The sequence below is a fragment of the Stegostoma tigrinum genome, chromosome X (genome assembly GCF_030684315.1).
Source record: "Stegostoma tigrinum isolate sSteTig4 chromosome X, sSteTig4.hap1, whole genome shotgun sequence".
NCBI lineage: Eukaryota > Metazoa > Chordata > Chondrichthyes > Orectolobiformes > Stegostomatidae > Stegostoma > Stegostoma tigrinum.
The window spans coordinates 7,179,794-7,207,069 of NC_081404.1; the positions used below are offsets into that span (position 1 = coordinate 7,179,794).

General features: G+C 49.1%; 1 protein-coding gene across 2 annotated transcripts in view; it reads right to left on the minus strand.

Annotated features, from left to right (window-relative positions):
• dgkaa (diacylglycerol kinase, alpha a) overlaps positions 1-13,297 on the minus strand; it is a 211,681-nt gene extending 198,384 nt beyond the window's left edge. The window contains exon 1 of one of the 2 annotated variants that reach the window (XM_059643417.1): positions 13,166-13,297. The gene's annotated coding sequence lies outside the window, so the exon portion shown is untranslated. The remainder of the gene's footprint in view (positions 1-13,165) is intronic. The other variant, XM_059643418.1, reaches the window with a different exon arrangement.
• Positions 13,298-27,276: the final 13,979 nt, after the last annotated feature.

Below are 27,276 nucleotides of genomic sequence, written 5' to 3' on the forward strand. Positions count from 1 at the left end.
TTCTTACACACACTCACACCATCCCTTTCTCACACACACCCTCACACACCATCTCGTTCTCACACACACACCATCTCTTTCTCACACACACACTCACACACCATATCTTTCTCACACACACTCACACCATCCCTTTCTCACACACACCCTCAAACCATCCCTTTCTCACACACACCCTCACACACCATCTCTTTCTGACACACACTCACACCATCCCTTTCGCACACACACACCCTCACACACCATTCTCTTTCTCACACACACACACCATCCCTTTCCCAAGCATACACCCTCACACACCATCTCTTTCTCACACACACTCACACCATCCCTTTCTCACACACACCCTCACACCACCCCTTTCTCACACATACCCTCACACACCATCTCTTTCTCACACACACTCACATCATCCCTTTCTCATACACACACACACTCACACACCATCTCTTTCTCACACACACACACCATATCTTAACACACACACTCATACACCATCCCTTTCTCTCACACACTCTCACACCATCTCTTTCTCACACACAATCACACACCATTCCTTTCTCACAAACACTCATACACCATCCCTTTCTCAAACAAACTCGCACACCATCCCTTTCTCACACACACACACCCTCACACCATCCCTTTCACATGCATACACCCTCACACATCATCTCTTTCTCACACACACTCACACCATCCCTTTCTCACACACACCCTCACACCACCCCTTTCCCACGCATACACCCTCACACACCATCTCTTTCTCACACACACTCACACCATCCCTTTCTCACACACACCCTCACACACCATCTTGTTCTCACACACACACCATCTCTTTCTCACACACACACTCACACACCATATCTTTCTCACACACACTCACACACCATCTCTTTCTCACACAGACTCACACACCATCTCTTGCTCTCTCTCTCTCTCTCACACACACACACACACACACACACACACACACACACACACCACCCCTTTCTCACACACACATCCTCAGACCATCTCTTTCTCATACACACACCATCTTTCTCACACGCACTCACACACCATTTTTCTCACACACACACACACCATCTCTTTCTCACACACCCTCACACACCATCTCTTCCTCACACACTCACACACCATCTCTTTCTCACACACTCACACACCATCTCTTTCTCACTGACACACCATCTCTTTCTCACACACACACCATCTCTTTCTCACACACACACCATCTCTTTCTCACACACACACACTCACACACCATCTCTTTCTCACACTCACACACACCATCTTTCTCACACACACACCATCTCTTTCTCACACACACACCATTTCTTTCTCACACACACACTCTCATGCCATCTCTTTCTCACACACACTCACACACCATCTCTTTCTCACACACCATCTCTTTCTCACACACCCTCACACACCATCTTTTTCTCACACACTCACACATCATCTCTTTCTCACTCACACACCATCTCTTTCTCACTCACACACCATCTCTTTCTCACGCACACTCACACTATCCCTTTCTCTCACACACCATCTCTTTCTCTCTCTCTCACACACACACACACACGCACGCCATCTCTTTCTCGCACACACACTCTCATGCCATCTCTTTCTCACACACACTCACACATCATCTCTATCTCACACACACTCACACACCATCTCTTTCTCACACACCCTCACACACCATCTTTTTCTCACACACTCACACACCATCTCTTTCTCACTCACACACCATCTCTTTCTCACACTCACACACACCATCTTTCTCACACACACACCATCTCTTTCTCACACACACACCATCTCTTTCTCTCACACACACACCATCCCTTTCTCATACACACACCATCTCTTTCTCACACACACACTCTCACACCATCCCTTTCTCAAACACACTCGCACACCATCCCTTTCTCACACACACACCCTCACACCATCCCTTTCCCACGCATACACCCTCACACACCATCTCTTTCTCACACACACTCACACCTTCCCTTTCTCACACACACACCATCCCTTTCTCATACACACACCATCCCTTTCTCACACACACACCCTCACACACCATCTCTTTCTCACACACACACCATCCCTTTCTCATAGACACACACACTCACACACCATCTCTTTCTCACATACACACACACACCATCCCTTTCCCACGCATACACCCTCACACACCATCTCTTTCTCTCACACACACCATCCCTTTCTCACACACACACCCTCACACACCATCTCTTTCTCACACACACACACCATCCCTTTCTCACACACACACCATGTCTTTCTCATACACACACTATCTCTTTCTCACAAACACACACACAATATCTTTTTCACACACACTCACACACCATCCCTTTCTCAAACAAACTCACACACCATCCCTTTCTCACACACACACACGCTCACACCATCCCTTTCCCACGCATACACCCTCACACACCATCTCTTTCTTACACACACTCACACCATCCCTTTCTCACAAACACCCTCACACCATCCCTTTCTCACACACACACACCCTCACACACCATCTCTTTCTCACACACACACACACCATCCCTTTCCCACGCATACACCCTCACACACCATCTCTTTCTCACACACACTCACACCATCCCTTTCTCACACACACCCTCACACCACCCCTTTCTCACACATACCCTCACACACCATCTCTTTCTCACACACACTCACACCATCCCTTTCTCATACACACACACACTCACACACCATCTCTTTCTCACACACACACACCATATCTTAACACACACACTCATACACCATCCCTTTCTCTCACACACTCTCACACCATCTCTTTCTCACACACAATCACACACCATTCCTTTCTCACAAACACTCATACACCATCCCTTTCTCAAACAAACTCGCACACCATCCCTTTCTCACACACACACACCCTCACACAATCCCTTTCCCATGCATACACCCTCACACATCATCTCTTTCTCACACACACTCACACCATCCCTTTCTCACACACACCCTCACATCACCCCTTTCCCACGCATACACCCTCACACACCATCTCTTTCTTACACACACTCACACCATCCCTTTCTCACACACACCCTCACACACCATCTCGTTCTCACACACACACCATCTCTTTCTCACACACACACTCACACACCATATCTTTCTCACACACACTCACACCATCCCTTTCTCACACACACCCTCAAACCATCCCTTTCTCACACACACCCTCACACACCATCTCTTTCTGACACACACTCACACCATCCCTTTCGCACACACACACCCTCACACACCATTCTCTTTCTCACACACACACACCATCCCTTTCCCAAGCATACACCCTCACACACCATCTCTTTCTCACACACACTCACACCATCCCTTTCTCACACACACCCTCACACCACCCCTTTCTCACACATACCCTCACACACCATCTCTTTCTCACACACACTCACATCATCCCTTTCTCATACACACACACACTCACACACCATCTCTTTCTCACACACACACACCATATCTTAACACACACACTCATACACCATCCCTTTCTCTCACACACTCTCACACCATCTCTTTCTCACACACAATCACACACCATTCCTTTCTCACAAACACTCATACACCATCCCTTTCTCAAACAAACTCGCACACCATCCCTTTCTCACACACACACACCCTCACACCATCCCTTTCACATGCATACACCCTCACACATCATCTCTTTCTCACACACACTCACACCATCCCTTTCTCACACACACCCTCACACCACCCCTTTCCCACGCATACACCCTCACACACCATCTCTTTCTCACACACACTCACACCATCCCTTTCTCACACACACCCTCACACACCATCTTGTTCTCACACACACACCATCTCTTTCTCACACACACACTCACACACCATATCTTTCTCACACACACTCACACACCATCTCTTTCTCACACAGACTCACACACCATCTCTTGCTCTCTCTCTCTCTCTCACACACACACACACACACACACACACACACACACACACACCACCCCTTTCTCACACACACATCCTCAGACCATCTCTTTCTCATACACACACCATCTTTCTCACACGCACTCACACACCATTTTTCTCACACACACACACACCATCTCTTTCTCACACACCCTCACACACCATCTCTTCCTCACACACTCACACACCATCTCTTTCTCACACACTCACACACCATCTCTTTCTCACTGACACACCATCTCTTTCTCACACACACACCATCTCTTTCTCACACACACACCATCTCTTTCTCACACACACACACTCACACACCATCTCTTTCTCACACTCACACACACCATCTTTCTCACACACACACCATCTCTTTCTCACACACACACCATTTCTTTCTCACACACACACTCTCATGCCATCTCTTTCTCACACACACTCACACACCATCTCTTTCTCACACACCATCTCTTTCTCACACACCCTCACACACCATCTTTTTCTCACACACTCACACATCATCTCTTTCTCACTCACACACCATCTCTTTCTCACTCACACACCATCTCTTTCTCACGCACACTCACACTATCCCTTTCTCTCACACACCATCTCTTTCTCTCTCTCTCACACACACACACACACGCACGCCATCTCTTTCTCGCACACACACTCTCATGCCATCTCTTTCTCACACACACTCACACATCATCTCTATCTCACACACACTCACACACCATCTCTTTCTCACACACCCTCACACACCATCTTTTTCTCACACACTCACACACCATCTCTTTCTCACTCACACACCATCTCTTTCTCACACTCACACACACCATCTTTCTCACACACACACCATCTCTTTCTCACACACACACCATTTCTTTCTCACACACACACTCTCATGCCATCTCTTTCTCACACACACTCACACACCATCTCTTTCTCACACACCATCTCTTTCTCACACACCCTCACACACCATCTTTTTCTCACACACTCACACATCATCTCTTTCTCACTCACACACCATCTCTTTCTCACTCACACACCATCTCTTTCTCACGCACACTCACACTATCCCTTTCTCTCACACACCATCTCTTTCTCTCTCTCTCACACACACACACACACGCACGCCATCTCTTTCTCGCACACACACTCTCATGCCATCTCTTTCTCACACACACTCACACATCATCTCTATCTCACACACACTCACACACCATCTCTTTCTCACACACCCTCACACACCATCTTTTTCTCACACACTCACACACCATCTCTTTCTCACTCACACACCATCTCTTTCTCACACACACTCACACCATCCCTTTCTCTCACACACCATCTCTTTCTCTCTCTCTCTCTCACACACACACACACGCACCCCATCTCTTTCTCTCTCACACACACACACACACACCCCATCTTTCTCACACACTCGCCTCATCTCTTTCACAGACACACACCTCATCTCTTTCTCACACACACACCATCTCTTTCTCACACACACTGACACACACACACACACACACACACACACGCACACACTCACCATCTCTTTCTCACACACACACACACACACGCACACATATACACTCACTCACGCACACACACACGCTCACACACTCTCACACACACACATACAGAATGACTGTAGAATCTATTTTCTCCCCCTTGGTCCAGGAACTCCCTCCTTACGTCGGTGACACCACCCACACCCTCCACCTCCTCCAGAACTTCCAATTCCCCGGTCCCCAACACCTCATTTTCACCATGGACGTCCAGTCCCTATACACCTGCATTCCCCATACAAATGGCCTAAAGGCCCTCCGCTCCTTCCTGTTTCACAGGCCCGACCAGTCTCCCTCCACTGACACCCTCATCCGCCTAGCTGAACTCGTCCTCACCCTCAACAACTTCTCTTTTGATTCCTCCCACTTCCTACAGACAAAGGGGCTGGCCATGGGTAGCGGCATGGGCCCAAGCCATGCCTGCCTCTTTGTAGGTTATGTGGAACGGTCCCTCTTCTGCACCGACACAGGCCCCAAACCCCACCTCTTCCTCCATTACATTGATGACTGTATTGGCGCTGCCTCGTGCTCCCAAGAGGAGCTCGAACAGTTCATCCATTTCACCAACACCTTCCACCCCAACCTCAAGTTCACCTGGACCATCTCCAACACATCCCTCACCTTTCTGGGCTTCTCTGTCTACATCTCAGGCAACTACCTAGAAACTGATATCCATTTCAAGCCCACCGACTCCCACAGCTACCTGGAATACACCTCCTCCCACACACCTTCCTGAAAAAATTCCATTCCCTATTCCCAATTCCTCCGCCTCTGCCGCATCTGCTCCCAGGATGAGGCATTCTACTCCCGCACGTCCCAGATGTCCGCGTTCTTCAAGGACCGCAACTTTCCCCCTGCAGTGGTCGAGAACGCCCTTGACCATGTCTCCCGCATTTCCCGCAACACATCCCTCACACCCTGCCCCCGCAATACCCACCCTAAGAGAATCCCCCTCGTCCTCACATACCACCCTACCAACCTCCGGATACAACGCATCATCCTCCAACACTTCCGCCATCTACAATCCGACCCCACCACCCAAGACATTTTTCCATCCCCACCCCTGTCTGCTTTCCGGAGGGACCACTCTCTCTGTGACTCCCTTGTCCGCTCCACACTCTCCTCCAACCCCACTACCCCTGGCACCTTCCCCTGCAACCGCAGGAAATGCTACACTTGCCCCACACCTCCTCCCTCACCCCTATCCCAGGCCCCGAGATGACATTCCACATTAAGCAGAGGTTCACCTGCACATCTGCCAATGTGGTATACTGCATCCACTGTACCCGGTGTGGCTTCCTCTACATTGGGGAAACCAAGCATCCCATCCAGATCCAAGCCCCTGCACCACATCCCCGACCCTATCCCTGTAATCCTGCATTTCCCATGGCCAACCCACCCTAACCTGCACACCCCTGGGCACTATGGGACAATTTAGCACGGCCAATCCCACCCTAACCCGCACATCCCTGGGCACTACGGGACATTTTCCCACGGCCAATCCACCCTAACCTGCATATCCCTGGACACTACGGGACAATTCATCACAGCCAATCCACCCTAACCTGCACATCCCTGGGCACTACGGGAGAATTTAGCACGGCCAATCCACCCTAACCTGCACATCCCTGGGCACTATGGGACAATTTAGCACGGCCAATCCCACCCTAACCCGCACATCCCTGGATACTACGGGACAATTTAGCACGGACAATGCACCCTAACCTGCACACCCCTGGGCACTATGGGACAATTTAGCACGGCCAATCCCACCCTAACCCGCACATCCCTGGATACTACGGGACAATTTAGCACAGCCAATCCACCTTAAGGTGCACATCCCTGGACAATATGGGACAATTTAGCACGGCCAATCCACCCTAACCCGCACATCCCTGGGCTCAATGGGACAATTTAGCACGGCCAATCCATCCTAACCCGCACATCCCTGGGCACTACGAGACAATTTAGCACGGCCAATCCACCCTAACCTGCACATCCCTGGACACTACGGGACAATTTCCCACGGCCAATCCCACCCTATCCTGCACATCCCTGGGCACTACCGGACAATTTCCCATGGCCAATCCACCCTAATCTGCACATCCCTGGGCACAACGGGACAATTTCCCATGGCCAACCCACTCTAACCTGCACACCCCTGGGCACTATGGGACAATTTAGCACGGCCAATCCACCCTAACCTGCAAATCCTTGGGCATTATGGGACAATTTAGCACGGCCAACCCACCCTAACCTGCACATCCCTGGACACTATGGGACAATTTAGCACGGCCAATCCACCCTAACCTGCACATCCCTGGACACTATGGGACAATTTAGCACGGCCAATCCACCCTAACCTGCATATCCCTGGACACTACGGGACAATTTAGCTCGGCCAATCCACCCTAACCTGCACATCCCTGGACACTATGGGACAATTTAGCACGGCCAATCCACCCTAATCTGCACATCCCTGGGCATTATGGGACAATTTAGCACGGCCAACCCATCCTAACCCGCACATCCCTGGGCACTACGGGACAATTTAGCACGGCCAATCCATCCTAACCCGCACATCTGAGGGCACTGTGGGACAATTTAGCACGGCCAACTCACCCTAACCTGCACATCCCTGGGCACTACTGGACAATTTCCCATGGCCAATCCACCCTAACCTGCACATCCCTGGGCACTATGGGACAATTTAGCACAGCCAATCCACCCTAACCTGCACATCCTGGGCACTATGGGACAATTTAGCACGGCCAATCCACCCTAACCTGTACATCCCTGGGCACTATGGGACAATTTAGCACGGCAAACCCATCTAACCCGCACATCCCTGGGCACTACGGGACAATTTAGATCAGCCAACCCACCCTAAACCGCACCTCCCTGGGCACTATGGGACAATTTAGCACGGCCAATCAACCCTAACCCGCACATCCCAGGGCACTATGGGACAATTTAGCACAGCCTGTCCACCCGAACCCGCACATCCCTGGGCACTATGGGACAATTTAGCACGGCCAATCCACCCTCACCTGCAAATCCCAAGGGCATTATGGGACAATTTAGCACGGCCAACCCACCCTAACCCGCACATCCCTGGGCACTACGGGACAATTTACCACGGCCAACCCACCCTAACCCGCACATCCCTGGGCAGTATTGGACAATTTAGATCAGCCAACCAACCCGAAACCGCACCTCCCTGGGTACTATGGGAGAATTTAGCACGGCCAACCCACCCTTACCTGCACATCCCTGGGCACTATGGGACAATTTAGCACGGCCAACCAATCCTAACCCGCACATCCCTGGGCACTACGGGACAATTTAGCACAGCCAACCCACCCTAACCTGCACATCCTGGGCACTACGGGACAATTTAGCACGGCCTATCAACCCGACCCGCATATCCCTGGGCACTAGGGGACAATTTAGCATGTCCAACCCACCATAACCTGCACATCCCTGGGCACGCTGGGACAATTTAGCACGACCAATCAACGCTAACCTGCACATCCCAGGGCACTATGGGACAATTTAGCACGGCCAACCCACCCTAACCTGCACACCCCTGGGCACTATGGGACAATTTAGGCGGCCAATCCACCCGAACCTGCACATCCCTGGACACCATGGGACAATTTAGCACGGCCAATCCACCCTAACCTGCACATCCTGGGCACTATGGGACAATTTAGCATGGCCTATCAACCCGACCCGCATATCCCTGGGCACTATGGGACAATTTAGCACGGCCAACCCACCCTAACCTGCACATCCCTGGGCACTATGAGACAATTTAGCATGGCCAACCCACCCTAACCTGCACATCCCTGGGCACTATGGGACAATTTAGCACGGCCAACCCACCCTAAGCTGCACATCCCTGGGCATGCTGGGACAATTTAGCACGACCAATCCACGCTAACCTGCACATCCCAGAGCACTATGGGACAATTTGGCATGGCCAACCCACCCTAACCTGCACATCCCTGGACACTACAAGACAATTTACCATGTCCAACCCACCCTAATCTGCACTTCCCTGGGAACTATGGGTAATTTAGCATGGCCCAATCCCACCCTCATCTGCACATCTTTACACTGTGGGACGAAACTGGAGCCCTTGCAGAAAACCCACGCAGACACGGGGAGAATGTGCAAACTCAGCACAGACATCACACATCAATTGGCTATACACGGCAGGCTCCTAATCTGCTTCAGGGAGGGTGTGGGAAAGTGCGGGCATGGCTCAGGAATGGGACAAAGCCAGAAAATTGGCACTGTCCACACCCCCCACCTCCCCAATTCTCTCCACAACATGCTTCCCATGCCCATCAGCCTGCAGAAATCCAGCCCAGCCCTGATCATCTCAGGAAATGAGTTCGCGCACAGCCTCCCAGCTGTTGCACCAGCGAGAGTGAGAGGGTTCAGTGCAGACCGCAGATCCTTCTGGAAGGAGAATCTCAGTGGCTATGATGGCGTTTAGTAACAGAATAGGTTGAATGGCGTCCTGCCGATACCCTGTTGCCTGCAGATAATGCTGAAGGTCAACCAGCTCTGTCACAACCACGAAAGGTGCCTGGAGAAACCAGGCAGGCCTGTGTTCTCTGGAGTTGAGAAGATTTATAACTGACTTAGTTGAAACATAAGCGATCCCCTGGGGACCTGACTGGGTGGATGTGGAAACGATGCTTCTGCTTGTGGGAGAATGTGGAACTAAGGGTCATCGCTTAAAAATTAGGGATCCTCCCCTCCCCGCCAACCCCACATTTAAAACAGCAACGAAGAAATTTTTGCCTCTCACTCAGAGTGTTGTGAGTCAAAAGGCAGGGGATGCAGAATCATTCAATACATTTACAGCAGAGGGAGACGCATTTTTGATTAGTGAGGGGACGAAAGATTATTGGAAGCAAGCATAAATGTGGAGTTGAGGTTAAAAATCAGATGAGCCAGGATCTTATTGAATGGCGGGGCAGTTTTGAAGGGCCGAGTGACCCTTGTTCAGAGCCAACAGATAAGCTCTGATCAAAGCAGTATCAGATTAAACACATGAGCTTGTATATCATCAGGCTATCTCATCGGAGCAAAGTACAGACACCAGGAAAAGCCCATTGAGTTAAAGCAACTGATTACCACACTGACAGTCACCATGATCCAGCTGCTGCTCCCATGCTACAGCCATGAGAGGCCTCTTCCCTCATTGCTATGTGCTGCCCATCCAGCTCCCTCCTTCCCACACCCCTGTCAAACTCACGTCTCACTGGCTTGACAGAGCTTCATGATTTTGCTGGGGAATTTGTCGTGATCATGTGTAAAATAACACAAGAGAGAATTTCACCAGCCACCCTCATCCCCGCACCCCCCCGCCCTCCCCCAAGCTCCAGTCCGACTAACAAAACTGAATCTCTACAGGACATTAGTTAGGCCACTACTGGAATACTGCACTCAATTCTGGCCTCCCTTCCAGTGGGAAAGACGTTGTGAAACTAAAGAGGGTTCAGAAAAGATTCACAAGGATGTTGCTGGGGTTGGAGGGTTTGAGCTACAGGGAGAGGCTGGATAGACCTGAGCTATTTTCCCTGGAGCATTGGAGGCTGAGGGGTGACCTTATAGAGGTTTATAAAATCATGAGGGGCATGGAGAGGGTGAATAGACAAGGTCTTTTCCCCAGGGTGGGGGAGTCCAAAACTAGAGGGACATAGGTTTAAGGTGAGAGGGAAAAGATTTAAAAGGGACCTGAGGGGTAACTTTTTCACACAGAGGGTGGTGTGTGTATGGAATGAGCTGCCAGAGGAAGTGGTGGAGACTGGTACAGTTACAGCATTTAAAAGGCATCTGGATGGGTTGATGAATAGGAAGGGTTTAGAGGAAAATAGGCCAAATGCTGACAAATGGGGTAAGATTTATCGAGGATATTGGGTTGGCATGGATGATCTGGACCGAAGGGCCTCTTCTGTGCTGTATAACTCTATGACAATGAAACTGTCAACAATCAGGCCCTAGTCCTGGTCACACTTGAGCACCATTCTGCTGCTGCTGGCTCACTGTGCCTCATGACTTCTTCTGGATCTCCCAGTTTGTGAGGTGGCAGTGCCATGCTGTCCCTGTTTTATTGATCTGACTTCTTCAGGTGTGGAGCCACTGTCGAGGGCACCCACGCCTGCTGCTGTAATGCTGGGGGTGTTCTTGTACCTCCGGACGTACCTAGGAATGGTGACGAGACTGGGGTGTTGGCTTTTCCGGTCAGTACAACCATGCCAAGCTGTTGCTTGACAATAGGCACAAGTTGGCAGCAGCTTGCCCACCTTGGTAAAACTGACCTCACTAAGATAATCGCCCATTGGCACGTAGCAATGAGACAGAATGGCTCTCTCTTTAAACAATGCAATGCAGTAGAGGAATTTGGTTATATGTGTATTCCTACCTCCAGCACTTGCCGAGTGAAACTCGCACAGTAGCTGCCTGCGGCAGTACTCCAACTGTTTAGGTCATGCAGCTCCTCGGTGCTGTTGAGTCTGTGTGTGTGTGTGTGTGTGTGTGAGAGAGTGTGTGAGAGAGGGAGAACAAGGGTGCCACTCATGGCCTGAAACTGCCTTACCCCTTCATGCTGCCAACTGCCCGCTTCCAATCATCGCGCCCAGGCTGAACGAATCAAAGTACCAGGCACATGCAGTCAAACACTGAACAACTGAACGTGGTCATACCCAAAAGCAGCAGGAGGCTGGCAATTCGATAGTGGCTGCAAAAGCAAAGAAATGCCACCCCAGACTTGCCTGGTCCAAATCTGCTTTGGGTGCAGGCTGATCAGACAAAGTCCCAGAATGGGAACAGTACAGGAGGAGGGCATTCTGGCCGCTGCGTTGGCGCTTGTCATGAATATCAGTGGCATTTCTGTTTCATGTAACCTGCTTTCAATTCAAACAGCCCCCTCCTATCCCTCTCGACCCAGGGGTCACTGAAACGGACTTGACGCCCAGTGATGTAGTGAATTTGAAGAAAACCACCGGTCTGCCCAGCTGGAAAACTGGTTGGCCTAGGGAGGAATCTTTTTTTTGTGTGTGGTGGGGGGCGCAGGAGAAAGAGAAACCGAGTGAGCAGGGGAGGGTGTGGAGAGGGTTTCTCAGGCACCCACTGAGATTGTAGGAGGGAGGGAGGTGTGTTGCAGCCCTGAATCTGCAGCCTGGAGCCGCAAGGGTTAAGGGTAAATGGAGCTGTGTCAAGACAGTGCAAAGAGGAAGTAAAACAAGGGAGAAATGGGCAAGAGTGTTGCTCTTCAAAAGCCTGAAACAAAATGAAAAGGAAATCGAAACCTGGGCGAAATCGATCAGGAGCCGGAGGGGAGAGAGGGAAGGGTTAGAGATGTCAGGGTGAGGTTCTGCAGCAGTTTGCAGGGTCCTGGCACAGCCCCATAGCCTGTGGGTAGGGTCGCTGTGATTGCTCTCCCCCCAGTCAGCACACACACACACAGAGAGAGAGAGAGAGAGAGAGAAAGCATTAGCACACACAAACACAAATCATTCCGCCCTTACCCGGAAAGACCAGCCGTTCTCACTGTCAGGGAAAGCTCCTGCGTGCTGCTGCTGTCTGACGCCAGGGAGGAAGGGGGAGGAGGTAGGAGAGAAGGCAGCGCACACTGTGTCAGGGCTGCTTTGTGTTTTTGGGTAATTACTCACTGCACCCAGGACACACCTCCCACAGTCACCTCACTGACATCAGCAGAGCCCCTGTGTGTGTGTGTCTCTCTCTCCTCCGCCTCCAGCGTGATCTCCTCTCCCACAAAGGTGGTTCACAGGCACATCAGCCAAATGGGACTTCGATTAATTCAGGAGACCTGGTCAGTGTGGACGAGTTGAGTCTGTCTCCATGCTGTATAGCTCTATCTGAACATGGCCCGTTTAAAAAAAACCCCAGAGAGAAATAGACAAACAGCTCATGGGATGCCACCTGATCTCCAGCATTTTGTTTTCAGCTCAGATTCCAGCATTTGCAGTCATTTGGCGGAGCTGCTCCCACAGAGTCCTAGGCAGATCTAATGTGAAATCTTTTTACACTTGGGATGCCAGCCAGGCCTCAGTTTGTGGCTAAAGCCAGAGGTTCTTGTGGAGTACTGGTAGTGTCCTTGCCTCTGAGCATAACTTGTGTTTTGCTCACCTGAAGCACTCACTCAAGGCGAAAAGCACCCCCCACCGCCCCCCCCAGCAAGACCAAGATGGGTGGGCCGTTCATTCTGCAGGGGCCGGGAGGGGTTCCAAAGGCCCTGAGTTCAAATCGCTCCTTGAGGACTGGGGTGCCAGGCTGGAAACAACTGCAATTCCCGCTGCACTGCCTTTCGGACAAGATCTTCAACCAATGCCCACCATTTCCTGCCCCCCCCCCCCACAGAAAAGATCCCGTGGGCACTGTTCCGAAGTAAAGCAGAGGGGCATTCCCCTTAGTGTCCTGGTCCATATCGATCCCTCAGCATTTCTCAAACAAATGACCTCGGGTGATGCAGCTTCAAGAGGAATAGGAACGTTAACACCCACCCAAAACCTTGACTCATCTGCTCCTCTGATGCTACCGGTCCTGCTGTGTTCCTGCAGCTCCACGCTGTATTGATCTGGGTGACAAGCATCCTGATCTTTGTGGGATCTTGCTGTGCGCACACATTGGCTGCCTGCCCTTCCTACATTGAAACCATGACATGGCTTAAGAATCGCTTCACAGGCCACAAACGAGCTGAGCTCACGAAGGGTGTTATATCAATGCGAGTCTTTTTTCAGTCTTTGTTGTGGAATCCGAATAGTTCACAATACGTCATTAAAATTGCACACACTTTCTGTATACATTAATAGTTCAGGTCGATACTTTTTACCAGAACCGAATACAAATGTCATCTCTCTTTGCAGATGTGCGTTTTCTGTTTGCATTTTTGTATTTTATGTCGGTTCTATTGCTTCATTCTGAGGAGAATTGAAAATCTTCAGGGTGCCCCTTTCTCTTCTTCCCTTCTGCTACTGTCCTAGTGTCATTAACATCGTCATGGGTCACCTCCTGACATAGGCCTAAGGCCTGGTAAGGCCTGGTTAGGAGAGCAGGGCCACTGGGTGGCTTAGCAAAGCTGCTCAGAGCCCTATCCCAGTCGCCCTTATTTACTTGACTGCGGTGCATCCGAGCCTGCTAGCTTTCTCCTGAGGGAGAATAAGTTGCTGTGAGTGTAGGGGTGGGATCAAAGGTCAGACAGTCAGCCCACATTGCAGAGTTTAATGTGGGTTCCATTGTGCCGGATCGATTGCTATGGGAACTGAAGACAAAATGTGACTATAGATCAGGGATGGTTTTCTCCTTTATATATCCATAGTGAGCACTTCCTGTGCAGTTCACACAAACTTCCTGTGTCGCTTTCTTGTTCTGATTGTTTTCTCGCAATCTCCTCTGATGCTGATAGCTCCCTGTGCACCTTAACCTGTCCTGCTGCTAAACACTCACACTCACAAGGGACAACTTTGCACATGGGGTAGGGGAGTGGCAGGGGGGAAACATTGGGAAATCTGGAACACATCGTGATGGTTTTACACTTCCTATTTGCACCTCTGAGCATCGCTGTGCTATTTTGTCTCGTTCTCACAATCTGCTCGGTTTTCCTCTACTCTGACCTGCTTCAGATCGGCATGTCAGCAACTAACTTCAGTATGAGCCACTAAAACAATTCGGGAAGGATTATCTAGCTGGTTGATCCCAAAAATTTCGGACTGGGCAGATTAGGGTGACCTGACTCCATTAAAGCCATGTTGACAGCTTCTTCTCTACCTTCAGTGATGAAGCACGAGTTCCCTCATCAGCCTGGGCTTGCGGAGAGCCCTCTCATGAAATTCCCATTGGAAAATCCCCCTCATTTCTCTATTGGTTTGGAGAAAACCAGAGAGCTGGAATGGAAGAGGAGCAATCACGGCCCAGCTCCTTCCAGCCCTCACAGATACAGAGCATGTAGGTGCTGGGCTTCAGTAAGAGATATGTCTCTGATTTATACCAAACATTGCCTCCCCCATTGCCATTTCCAGCCTGATATGATTCAATGTTCCGAAAAAGTCTTACCAGACTCAAAATGTTAACTCTGTTTTCTGTCGACAGATGCTGCCAGACCCAGCTGAGTTTCTCCAGCACTTTCTGTGCTTGCTTAAGATTTACAGCTTCTGCAGGATTTGCTCTTAACTGTTAAGATCCTTCCCCTGGGCACCAGCTCGCTACTTCCATAGCACAGGAAACTCCACCATCTTTTGTACCTCTTCGCTTGGCTAACAAGAGGGTCGTAGGTTATCGGAGGTAGGTGCAAAAACACAGCTCTGGGGAAATGCAGGGGACGTTGGATGTGGGGATTGGGAACACAGGGGCATTCTCTGTCTGCAGCTAAGCCAGGATAGTGGATAGTGTGAATTAAATAAGAGGTATAATTATCTTCTCAGTAATCACCTTAGGCAATTCTATAAATCTACCATGTGGCAGGCTAAGCCAGCGAACAATGTATATAATCCAATAACAAGGATAAGCAGCTTAATTTGGCTACAATATCTGCATTATGATGTTATTTACCTCACAGCACCATTGCAGCAGCAAAAGAACCCCACTACATTGGCAAGCGAAAATCAAGAACATCAGCACACCATTGCTCTTGTCTGAGGACCAACTGATTTCAGAGAATCATAATCCTTGCCTTGCAGGAAGAGGCCAATCGGCCCATCCGTGTGTGGTTTTCATGGGACAGCTGTATGTCAGCTCAGACACATCACCCATACGGGCTCAGGCACCATTAACATGCTGCCAGTGAGCGAGGCATGCCAAATGGGTACACACTAGTACTTGGTACACACTGCTGCTATTGAGAGTTGGTGGTGGATATTTGTGGATGTGGTGCCAATCAAACAGGCTGCTTTGTCCTGGATGGTGTGAAGCTTCTTGAGTGTTGTTGGGGCTGCACCCATCCAGGCAAGTGGGGAGTATTCCATCACACCCCTGACTTGTGCCTGGTCGAGGGAAGACAGCCTTTGAGGAGTCAGGAGGTGAGTTAGTCACTGCAGTACTCCTAGCTTCTGACCTGCTCTTGTAGCCACTGTGTTTATGTGGTGAGTCCTGTTGGGTTTCTGGTCAATATTAACCCCCAGCACGTTGATAACGGGGGATTCAGTGACGGTAACACCATTGAATGTCAGGGGGCGATGGTTAAATTGTCTCTTATTGGTGATGGTCATAGCCTGGTGTTTGTGTGGGGCAAATGTCTGGATATAGTCCAGGTCTCACTGCATTTGGACACGGACTGCTTCAGTATCTGAGGAGTTGCGAATTGTGCTGAACATTGTGCAATCATCAGTGAACATTCCCACCTCCGACCTTATGATGGAGAGAAGATCATTGATGAAGCAGCCGAAGATGGTTGGGCCGAGGACACTACTCCGTGAAACTCCTGCAGAGACGTCCTCGAGCTAAGATGACTGACCTCCAGCAGCCACGACCATCTTCCTGTGTGTCAGCTATGACTCCAACCAACAGAAAGGTTACCCCCAATAACCATTGATCCCAGTTTTGCTGAGACTCCTTGATGCCACACTCGGTCTAATGCACCCCTGATGTCGAGGGCTGTCCCTCTCACCTCCCCTCTGGAATGCAGCTCTTTTGTCCATGTTTGAACCAAGGCTGTAATGAGATCAGGAGCTGAGTGGCCCTGGTGGAACCCAAACTGGGTGTCACTGAGCAGGTTATTGCTGAGCAGGTGCTGCTTGATAGCGCTATTACTGACACCTTCCATCACTTTACTGATGATCGAGAGGAGGCTGATGGGGCGGTAATTGGTCGGGTTGGATTTGTCCTGCTTTTTGTGTACAGGACAGACCTGGGCAATTTTCCACATTGCCAGGTAGATGCCAGGGTTGTAACTGTACTGGAACAGCTTGGCCAGAGGAGCAGCAAGTTCTGGAGCACAAGTCTTCAGTCTTATTGCCGGGATACTGTTAGGGCCCGTAGCCTTTACAGTCTCCAGTGTCTCCAACTGTTTCTTGATATCACGTGGAGTGAATCGAATTGGCTGAAGACTGGTATCTGTGATGCTGGGGACCACCGGAGAACGCTGAGATGGATCATCCACTCGGCACTTCTGGCTGAAGATCGCTGCGAATGCTTCACCAGGTTGATACCTCACCTTCAGGAATGCCTGGTGCTGCTCCTGGCATACCCTCCTGCACTCTTCTTCAGGAGCGCGAGTAGGTTATACTTTGAACCTGCTCCATAATGAAATAGGATCACGGCTGATCTGTCACCGAATTCCATATTCCTGCCTTGGCCCATAGCCTTGATTAATAAAGATTTCTCTATCTCATATTTAAAGTTAACAATTGAATTAGCATCAACTGAGCTTTGATGAAGAGAGTTCCAAACTTCCACCATACCTTGTGTGTAGAAATGCTTTCTAATGTTTCTTCTGGTTCTAGAACCTTCAATGAGTGGAAATGATTTATCTTTATCTACCCTGGCTGTTCCTCTTAATATCCTGACAACTTCGATTCAATTGCACCTTAACCTTCTAAATTCAAGAGAATAAAGGCCTAATTTGTCTCATCTCTCCTCAAAGCTTCACCCCCAAAGTCCAGGTTTTTATCCTTGTGAACCTGTGTTGGACTCTATTCAGGGCCAAAACATCCTTCCTCAGGCATAGTACCCAGATCTGCTCAAAGCACTCTAAATGCGGCCTAACTGGGGTTTTGTATAATGTCTGCAGCCCTATACTCCAGCATTTAGGGACACAGGCCAGCATTCCATTAGCCTTCCAGATGGATTTTCTGCAACTCTTTAAAGAGTCATGCACCTGAATCCCCAAATCCCGTTGCACATCCACTGTGTTTAACACTAAGCCTTTTAAAAGATACCCTGATATATCCCTTTTCAGCCCAAAATGGAGAATGCCACACTTGCTTATATTAAAATCCATCTGCAACAGCTTGGCCCATTCACCTAATCCATCAATATCCTGTTGTAATGTTATGCTGTCATCAACACTGCCTACAATGCTGCCCAATTTTGCGTTTTGTCAGCAAATTCGGATATTTGACTTTTATACCATTATCCAGGTTGTTAATGAATATTGTGAATAACACAGGTCCTTGTAGGACAGCACTAGTCACCTTGCGACAATGTGACCGCCCCTTGATGCTCAATCGCATTCCCATTTCTGCATCTCCCACTGTCAACATCTCGATTACTAGATTAGCCATTTAAACGCAGCAGCTCCAAGAACAGGTCAGAGGTTAGGAATCCTGCGGTGAGTAACTCACCCCCTGACTCCCCAAAACCTGTCCCATCACCTACAAGGTGCAAGTCAGGAGTGTGATGGAATACTCCCCACTTGCCTGGATGGGTGCAGCCCCAACAACACTCCAGAAGCTCAACACCATCCAGGACAAAGCAGCCGCTTCCTCTGGAGTAAAGTAAATATAATAAAGATAAACATCTCCTGGCCTCACCCATTCAATGCGCTATCTGTAACGGTTCCGGAACAATATTATTGAACCTTGGAATCATGTCTCTATTGTTAAGCAGGCAGGAATCGTAATGGCAAAGATAGTCTAACTGTGGTCAATTCAGCGTTTGAAAAGCTTTTAGACTTCCCCACATATTGGATGAGGGTTTTACAAAGTTTTGGCAAAGATCTGTAGCTTGGGCTGTGGGGGAGGTTGTTGACTTGCTCGCTGAGCTGGCTCGTTTTCATTCAGACATTTCATCACCATGCTCCGTAACGTCATCGGTGAAACCTCCAATGCAGCGATGTTATTCTAATCCACTTGGAATTGATACTGTTTGGCCCGTTGTGGCGAGTAATATCATTTCTGGTTTTGCTCTGTCTGGGTTTGTATATAGGGTCCATTCTAGAACCATGCCTCTAGGAATTCCCGTGCGTGTCTGTATTTGGCTTTATGCTGGTTCTCAAGCCACTGGGTGGGACCCTCATTGACCCAATAGCATGGCTGCGTTCAAGTGAGTGATTGGCCACCCCAGTGAAAGCCAATCAGTTTAGAGCCTATTCTTGAAAGCCGGCTTGACACTGTTGTATCCTCTTGGGCAATTGTTACAGATTGCGGATGCATATGTTGGCTGGTGTTACAGAGGAGAGGTTGACACTTCTCTGATAATTAGGACCGAAACACCCAGAGAAACACGCCTCGCAATCTGTTAAAGGACGGTGTGAAAAGTGGTACAAACTGCCTCTCACCCCCAAGCTATTATAAGGGAGTGGTTACATGAAAGAAATCTCTGATACTCACTTTATAACAATTGAACATATTAACAGAACTACTAACAAACTGAACAATTCCCCCCTTTCTCCTAACTATTCCCAAATAAAACAAAATTCTCATGGCATCCTGTTCCAATAGCTAGAAGTCCAGTGATATCAACCAAATTAATAAAAAAGAAAAATTAAAAGTTAATCTCTTGAAATTACTTAACCCCAAGATAAGTCTTCTGGAATGTTCTTTGCCTTCTCTGCTGTCCTCCATCAAAGCCTTGTGTCAGGGACAAAAGCAAAGTTGCTGGAAAAGCTCAGCAGGTCTGGCAGCATCTGTGAAGGAAAAAACAGTTAATGTTTCTGTTCCGGTGACCTGTCCTCGGAATGGCTCTGAGAAAGGGTGACCAGACCCGAAACGTTAACTCTGTTTTCTCCGTCGCAGATGCTGCCAGACCTGCTGAGCTTTTCCAGCAACCTTTGTTTTTGTTCTTGATTTACAGCATCCGCAGTTCTTTCGGTTTGTATCTTGTGTCAGGAATGTTAGCTAAGAGTGCCATAATACGTTTATTTCGATGGTGCTTACTCTAAGAGCTTAGAGATTTCTGAGAGCTAGTGAGTTTCTCTTTAGATGGCCATTCATTCCCATCCCGATTTTCAAATAATCTCTTCTTTTATACTGTTGATGATCTGTTAATTTCTTACATTAGGATTGATCCTAGGTTGTCAAAACTATCCAATTTAAATTTAATTGGGTTCTGGTATCTAGGACCTGGTTTAATTGGCGAAACTCAAAACCCTGTTGTCTTGGTAAAAATGCTGCTTTGCCTGCTAACAATATAGCCTTTTGATATGATGCTTCAATTTCAAGAACTCACTGTGCATCTGCAAACATTTCTTTTTAAAATCTCCAAGCCAAGAAAAACACATAATCTTTTAAAGGGACCACACATTCTCTGCTCCTCCCACCCCTCTCCAGGCCCCCTTCCATTTTGCAAACATCAAGTCCTAACATCCTGTCTTTCCAATCCACAAGTACTGTACCCAACTTCACAGCAACTGGTGAGCCACAGTTCCACCCAGCCCAGAACTTGTTTGGGAAACCTCAAAGAAAGCAATAATGTTAGACTTCAAATGCAGTGCAAACATCTGGAAAAGATCCGATGCAGATATTTTTATGAATAGATAGTTGACAGGAACGTCCTCCAGTGCAAAACAGCATATTTTAGAAACTATTTATGTTTTTAGGATGGCACGGTGGCTCAGTGGTTAACACCGCTGCCTCACAGTGCCAGGGACCCGGGTTCGATTCCACGCTCGGATGACTGTCTGTGTGACGTTTGCACATTCTCCCTGTGTCTACGCGGGTTTCCTCTGGGTGCTCCGGTTTCCTCCCATGCTAAATTACCCATAAGGTCCAGGGATGTGCAGGCTAGGCGGGTTAACCATGGGAAATGCAGGGTCACAGGGGTAGGCTAGGGGGAGGGTAAATGCTCTTGGGAAGGTCAGTGTGGACTTGATGGGCTGAATGGCCTGCTTCCACGCTGTAGGGACTTAATGAAAACATAAGGACCTATTAACAGGGACAGAAGTGGACTTGACAGTGCCCCTACCCACCTCCCCGTGCCCCCCCCACCCCCGGCTTTGCGTTTGCTCCTCCATTCTATATGATGATGGCTGATCTGCCTCAATGCCAGTCTTCTTCCTCATGAATAAAGTCTTCCTTCATCTGCATCTGACTCAATAGCTTCGTCCTTTCACCGTGATTTCCTTTCGTAGAGATGGATACATTTCACAGCTTGGTTCTGCTCGAAGAAGATTAGGTAACTTCGAAAGTGCTCCAGTGGCTCATCTTGTGACCAATGTCTAGTGGATTGGATCTAAGCCACCGTATGTAACTAGACACATGTGATCTTAGAGTCATACCGCACAGAAACAGGCCCTTCAGTCCGACATGTCCATGCTGACCGGATAGCCTAAATTAATCTAGTTCCATTTGCCAGCATTTGGCCCACATCTCCCTAAACCCTTCCTATCCATGTCCCCACCCAGATGCCTTTTAAATGCTGTAATTGTACCAGCCTCCACCACTTCCTCTGGCAGCTCATTCCATACACGCACCACCCTCTGTGTGAAAAAGATGCCCCTCAGGTCCCTTTCCCCTCTCACCAGAAACCTATGCCCCTCTGGTTTTGGACTCCCCCACCCTGGGGGAATAGACCTTGCCTACTCACCCTATCCTTGCCCCTCATGTTTCTGGAACCAGAATGGACTGTTCTAGTGGCAGTGACACCAGTGGTGCATCCGCCAGTGGGAGGTGGCTCAGGTATCCGTATTTGCTACTCAGCCTCCCGGATAGTGTTCCAACTTATAATTGTATGACCTGAGAATGAGTCCACCGCCGAATTGGACCTGAAGCTATGAGTGGAACAGCATTGTCCTCTTTGAGTAACCCCAACAAGGGTTTGTGGTCTGTTGCTATTACAAATTTACATGCATAAAAAAAAGGTATTGGTGGAACTTCCTCACACCAAAGATGACCGCCAAACCTTCCTCCTCTAGCTGGCTGTGTTTGCACTCTGCATTAGCCAAAGACTGGGAGGCATACGCTATTGAGCATTCCTCACCATTGGGTCATCTGTGAGCCAACACTGCCCCAATACTGTATAGGGAGGCAATATTTGTCAGCACTAGATCTCACTTGGGATCATTGTGTATCAACACCTTAGACAATAATAGCTGCTTCTTCACTTCCCTAAAGGTTACATCTTGGCTACATGACCATTTCCAAGGCTGACCTTTTTTCAGTAGCAGATGTAAGGGTGCCAGGATGGAGGCCAGGTTATGTATGAACTTTCCATAGTAATTCACCATCCCAAGGAAAGACCTAAGCTCTGGTACTGACGTGGGAGCTGGGGCATTTTTAATGGCCCTCACTTTATCTTCCAACAGGTGTAACCCCGTCTTGTCTACTGTGTAGCCCAGGTAGGTCACCTGGGATGACTGGAACACAATTTTCCCTTCGAAGGCATATGCATAGAGAAATGTCTAAGGACTGTGTCCAAGCTCTCTAAGTGCTCCTTACTGGTCTTCCCTGTTATTAGCATGTCAGCAAGATAAATGGTGACCTGAGGTAAACCTTGTAAAATGTTTCTATCGTCTGCTGCAAAATGGCGCAGGCTATTACTACCCCAAGGGGCAGTCTTGTATATTGGTTTAAACCCTCATGGGTATTAATTGTAGCATACTTGTGGGAATCCTCACTTGACCACAACTGCAGGTACACATGGCTGATGTCCCACTTTGTGGAGGACAGCCCCCCTGCCAGCTTTCTGTATAAATCCTCTATGTGAGGGATTGTATTTATCCAGCTGTAAGAAGTGGTTTACTGTTTGTTTAAAATCCCCACAAAGGCAAACTGAGCCACCAGGCTTCACGATTGGTATGACCGGGTGCTGCCCATTCCACAAACTGAACTGGTTTGATGATTCCTTTGCTTCCCAGCTTCCTGTTATCCCAGATTCTGCAGCATCGGCAGTTCCTACTATCTCTGGTTTGATGGTTCCTTTGCTTCCTAGCCTCCTGTTATCCCAGATTCTCCGGCATCAGCAGTTCCTACTATCTCTGGTTTGATAGTTCCTTCGCTTCCCAGCCTCCTATTATCCCAGATTCTCCAGCATCGGCAGTTCCTACTATCTCTGGTTTGATGATTCCTTTGCTTCCCAGCCTCCTCTTATCCCAGATTCTCCAGCATCGGCAGTTCCTACTATCTCTGGTTTGATGGTTCCTTCGCTTCCCAGCCTCCTGATTTCTGCCTCTGGTTTGGCACGTCAGGCAAATGGCACTGGATGGGCCTTGCAGAAATGTAGAATTGCTTCCTGGTCAACATGCAAGCTGGCAGTCCCTAGACCTTCCTGGAAAACCTCTGGCTATTTAATTAGGACGTCACTCAGGCAGCCATCGATCAAGGTGAATCTTTCTCAACCAGCTTCGCCCCATCAGGCCTGGGCCTGAGCCTTTTACTCCAATCAGTGGGAACTGAACCAGCTGCTTCTCATGTGAAACCAGAACCGAAGTTCTGTCCTTCATCTGTAAAGGTTCCCCAGTGGAGGTTCCCAGTCTGGCTGAGGTCTTACGCAAACGTAAGGGTATGGAATCCAGAATGAATTTTGTTAAAGACTGATTCTGCAATCACTGATACAACCGCACTGGTATCAACCTCCATTAGAACCGGGTGACCATTTAACCAGACGTTTATTTTGATTGGCTCTGATTTGGATGTTGCTAAGCAATGTATCTGTTCCAAACCAGACGTGGATGGACTTTCCAGAGTGTGCACTGGCCTGGATACCGGCCTATGAGTTCTCTTACACAGTTCAGGCCTGGTGCGACTCTCTTGCCGCCTCGAGTCTGCAGACTGGCAGTGACTACAATGGCTTGTGGGCCTGAATCCTGAAGAAAATGTTGACTGTTTGGCCTAGGCTTGGCTTTGTTTTGGGGTATTGATGTGGGCTGACAGAGAGTCCCACTGTTTAAGATATATTCTGAGAGAGGCGATGCAATTGCCTTCACTCAAGTGACGTTCGCCAAGCTTAGTCAGCCTGGTGTGGGTGTTCACTTCCATCAACATACCCTGCAACTCATATACTTCACTTGCCCCATTTTCTAATGATAAAGCTGGTTATATTTTCTGTTTGAAGTCCAGTTCGGCTTCAGCCAATAGGAGCTTTTGCACAGTTACATCAGTAATCCTACATGCCAAACAGTCTCTCAGTATCTCATCAAGGGTTAAACCAAAGTCACATGTCTCTGTCAGCCACCTTAACTTAGTCAAACATCCTGATATGGATTCCTCTGGCTCTCGACTTGCTGAGTGAAACAGATAGGACTCAGAATTAGCAGAGGCTTGGGGTTGTAATATTCCTGAACCAAACCTGTCATCTGTTGAAAGGTTTTACTATCTGGTGCCTCGGGAAATATTAGGCTCCTAATAACAGACAAAGCTGTGGGACAACAAAGTGGTCAGGAGAATTACTCAGAGATAATGGGAACTGCAGATGCTGGAGATTCCAAGATAATAAAATGTGAGGCTGGATGAACACAGCAGGCCAAGCAGCATCTCAGGAGCACAAAAGCTGACGTTTCGGGCCTAGACCCTTCATCAGAGAGGGGGATGGGGGGTGGGAACTGGAATAAATAGGGAGAGAGGGGGAGGCGGACCGAAGATGGAGAGTAAAGAAGATAGGTGGAGAGGGTGTAAGTGGGGAGGTAGGGAGGGGATAGGTCAGTCCAGGGAAGACGGACAGGTCAAGGAGGTGGGATGAGGTTAGTAGGTAGCTGGGGGTGCGGCTTGGGGTGGGAGGAAGGGATGGGTGAGAGGAAGAACCGGCTAGGGAGGCAGAGACAGGCTGGACTGGTTTTGGGATGCAGTGGGTGGGGGGGAAGAGCTGGGCTGGTTGTGTGGTGCAGTGGGGGGAGGGGACGAACTGGGCTGGTCCAGGGATGCAGTAGGGGAAGGGGAGACCCCGAAACTGGCGAAGTCCACACCGACACCATATGGCCGCAGGGTTCCCAGGCAGAATATGAGTTGCTGTTCCTGCAACCCTCGGGCGGCACCACTGTGGCAGTGCAGGAGGCCCACGATGGACACGCCACCAAGAGAATGGGAGGGGGAGTGGAAACGGCCTGCGACTGGGAGGTGCAGCCGTCCGCTGCGAACCGAGCGGAGGTGTTCCGCAAAGCGGAATTACTCATTGCGTTTCATCTGCCTCACTGTCATTTGTCTGAGAAAAAAAGCAACACATTCAATGGCAGGATTTAATGAGTCAAGCTTCCCCCAAATGCTGGCATGGTGCCAGAAATGCTTATTGTAAGACAAAGATGACTGTTGTGAGTGAAATAACTCCTCAGGGGCCAGTGTCCCATCACCAAGTTACCCTTAATTTATACTTGGAGACGCGTTGACACTGACCCATCTCCCTCAGAGCCAGCTCTCAGGGTGAGCAGAACCGCTAACCCTCCTGTTTATATCTGTCAGCCAAAGCTCCCTGATTGGACTGGGTTAATAGTCCCAATCAGGGAACTCAGACTCCATGTGGTCCACCCTCTGACCTCATTACAATCACTACACTAGACTCAACACCCTTCCCAGGCAGTGCATCACCATTCCCAGCACCCTCTGGGTGAAAAAGCTTTTCCTCAAACACCCTTTAAATCTCCTGGTTTTCACTTTAAAATTATGCCCTCTTGTTGTTTATTGACCCTTCAACTAAGGGGAACAGCTGCCCTCTATCCACCCTCCTACACCCTTCATAATCTGATCCGGCGCGATCATGCCCCTGCCAACTTTGTGTCTCCAAAGAAGAAAACCCGAGCTTATTGAGCCTCTCTGCACAGCTGAATTGCTCCAACCCAAGCAACATCCTGGTGAATCTCCTCTGTGGCTGCTGTAGTGTAGTCACATCGCTCCTATAGCATGGGAACCAGAACTGCACAGTGCTCCAGCTGTAGTCTAACCAAAATTCTGTACAGCTCCAACATAACCTTGCTCTTTATAACCTACACTTAACATTGGCAAACTAGTCCAGTTTCTCGCTTGGCGATCAATAGAAATTAGTCTCAGAGACTGGCATCTGGAGCCTGGAGGCCCACTTGGATACCGTCTATGGGTAAGCCCATCAGTCAAAATTTGATGCCTGTTGAGTTGGGTCCCTTTTCCGCTGAAGGGGAGGGTACGGCCTCGTCATATAATTGCCAGACTATTAACCCAGAGATCCAGGTTATAGTGTGGGGAGCCAGGTTTGAATCCTGCCATGGCAGATGGTGGAATTTGAATTCAATAAAAATATCTGGAATTAAGAGTCTAATGATGACCATGTGCCGATTGTTGGAAAAACCCACCTGGTTCACTGATGCCATTTCGGGAAGGAAACTGCCATCCTTACCCAGTCTGGCCTACGTGTGACTCCAGACCCACAGCAATGTGGTTGGCTCTTAACTGTCCTCTGGGCAATAAATGCTGCCTGTCCAGTGACTCCCACAAACTATGAGCGAATTTTTTAAAAACAGCGTCATCCAGGCATACGCTTGACATGGGGTGAACTGTGTACTGGTTCTTCTGACTTGCAGTGATTTGTTGCCTGGATGGTATTAGCCAGGTGCTTAAACAGCCAATCCTTAGCAGCACTGGAATGAAATTCCTGTCTATGCAATTAGCCCGCTGTATGGTGGAACTAAATGTAGGCTTTGAACAGCTAAAGAAATACAAAGAGAAAACAGAGTGACCCATGGGCAATCAAAGGGCCTGGAATGTAAGAGTTTTCAGGGGGAGCCCTGCTAAACACCAGGCCGTGTCATTAGCAATGTGCAAGCTGTAGATGGAACCATGCCCAAGCT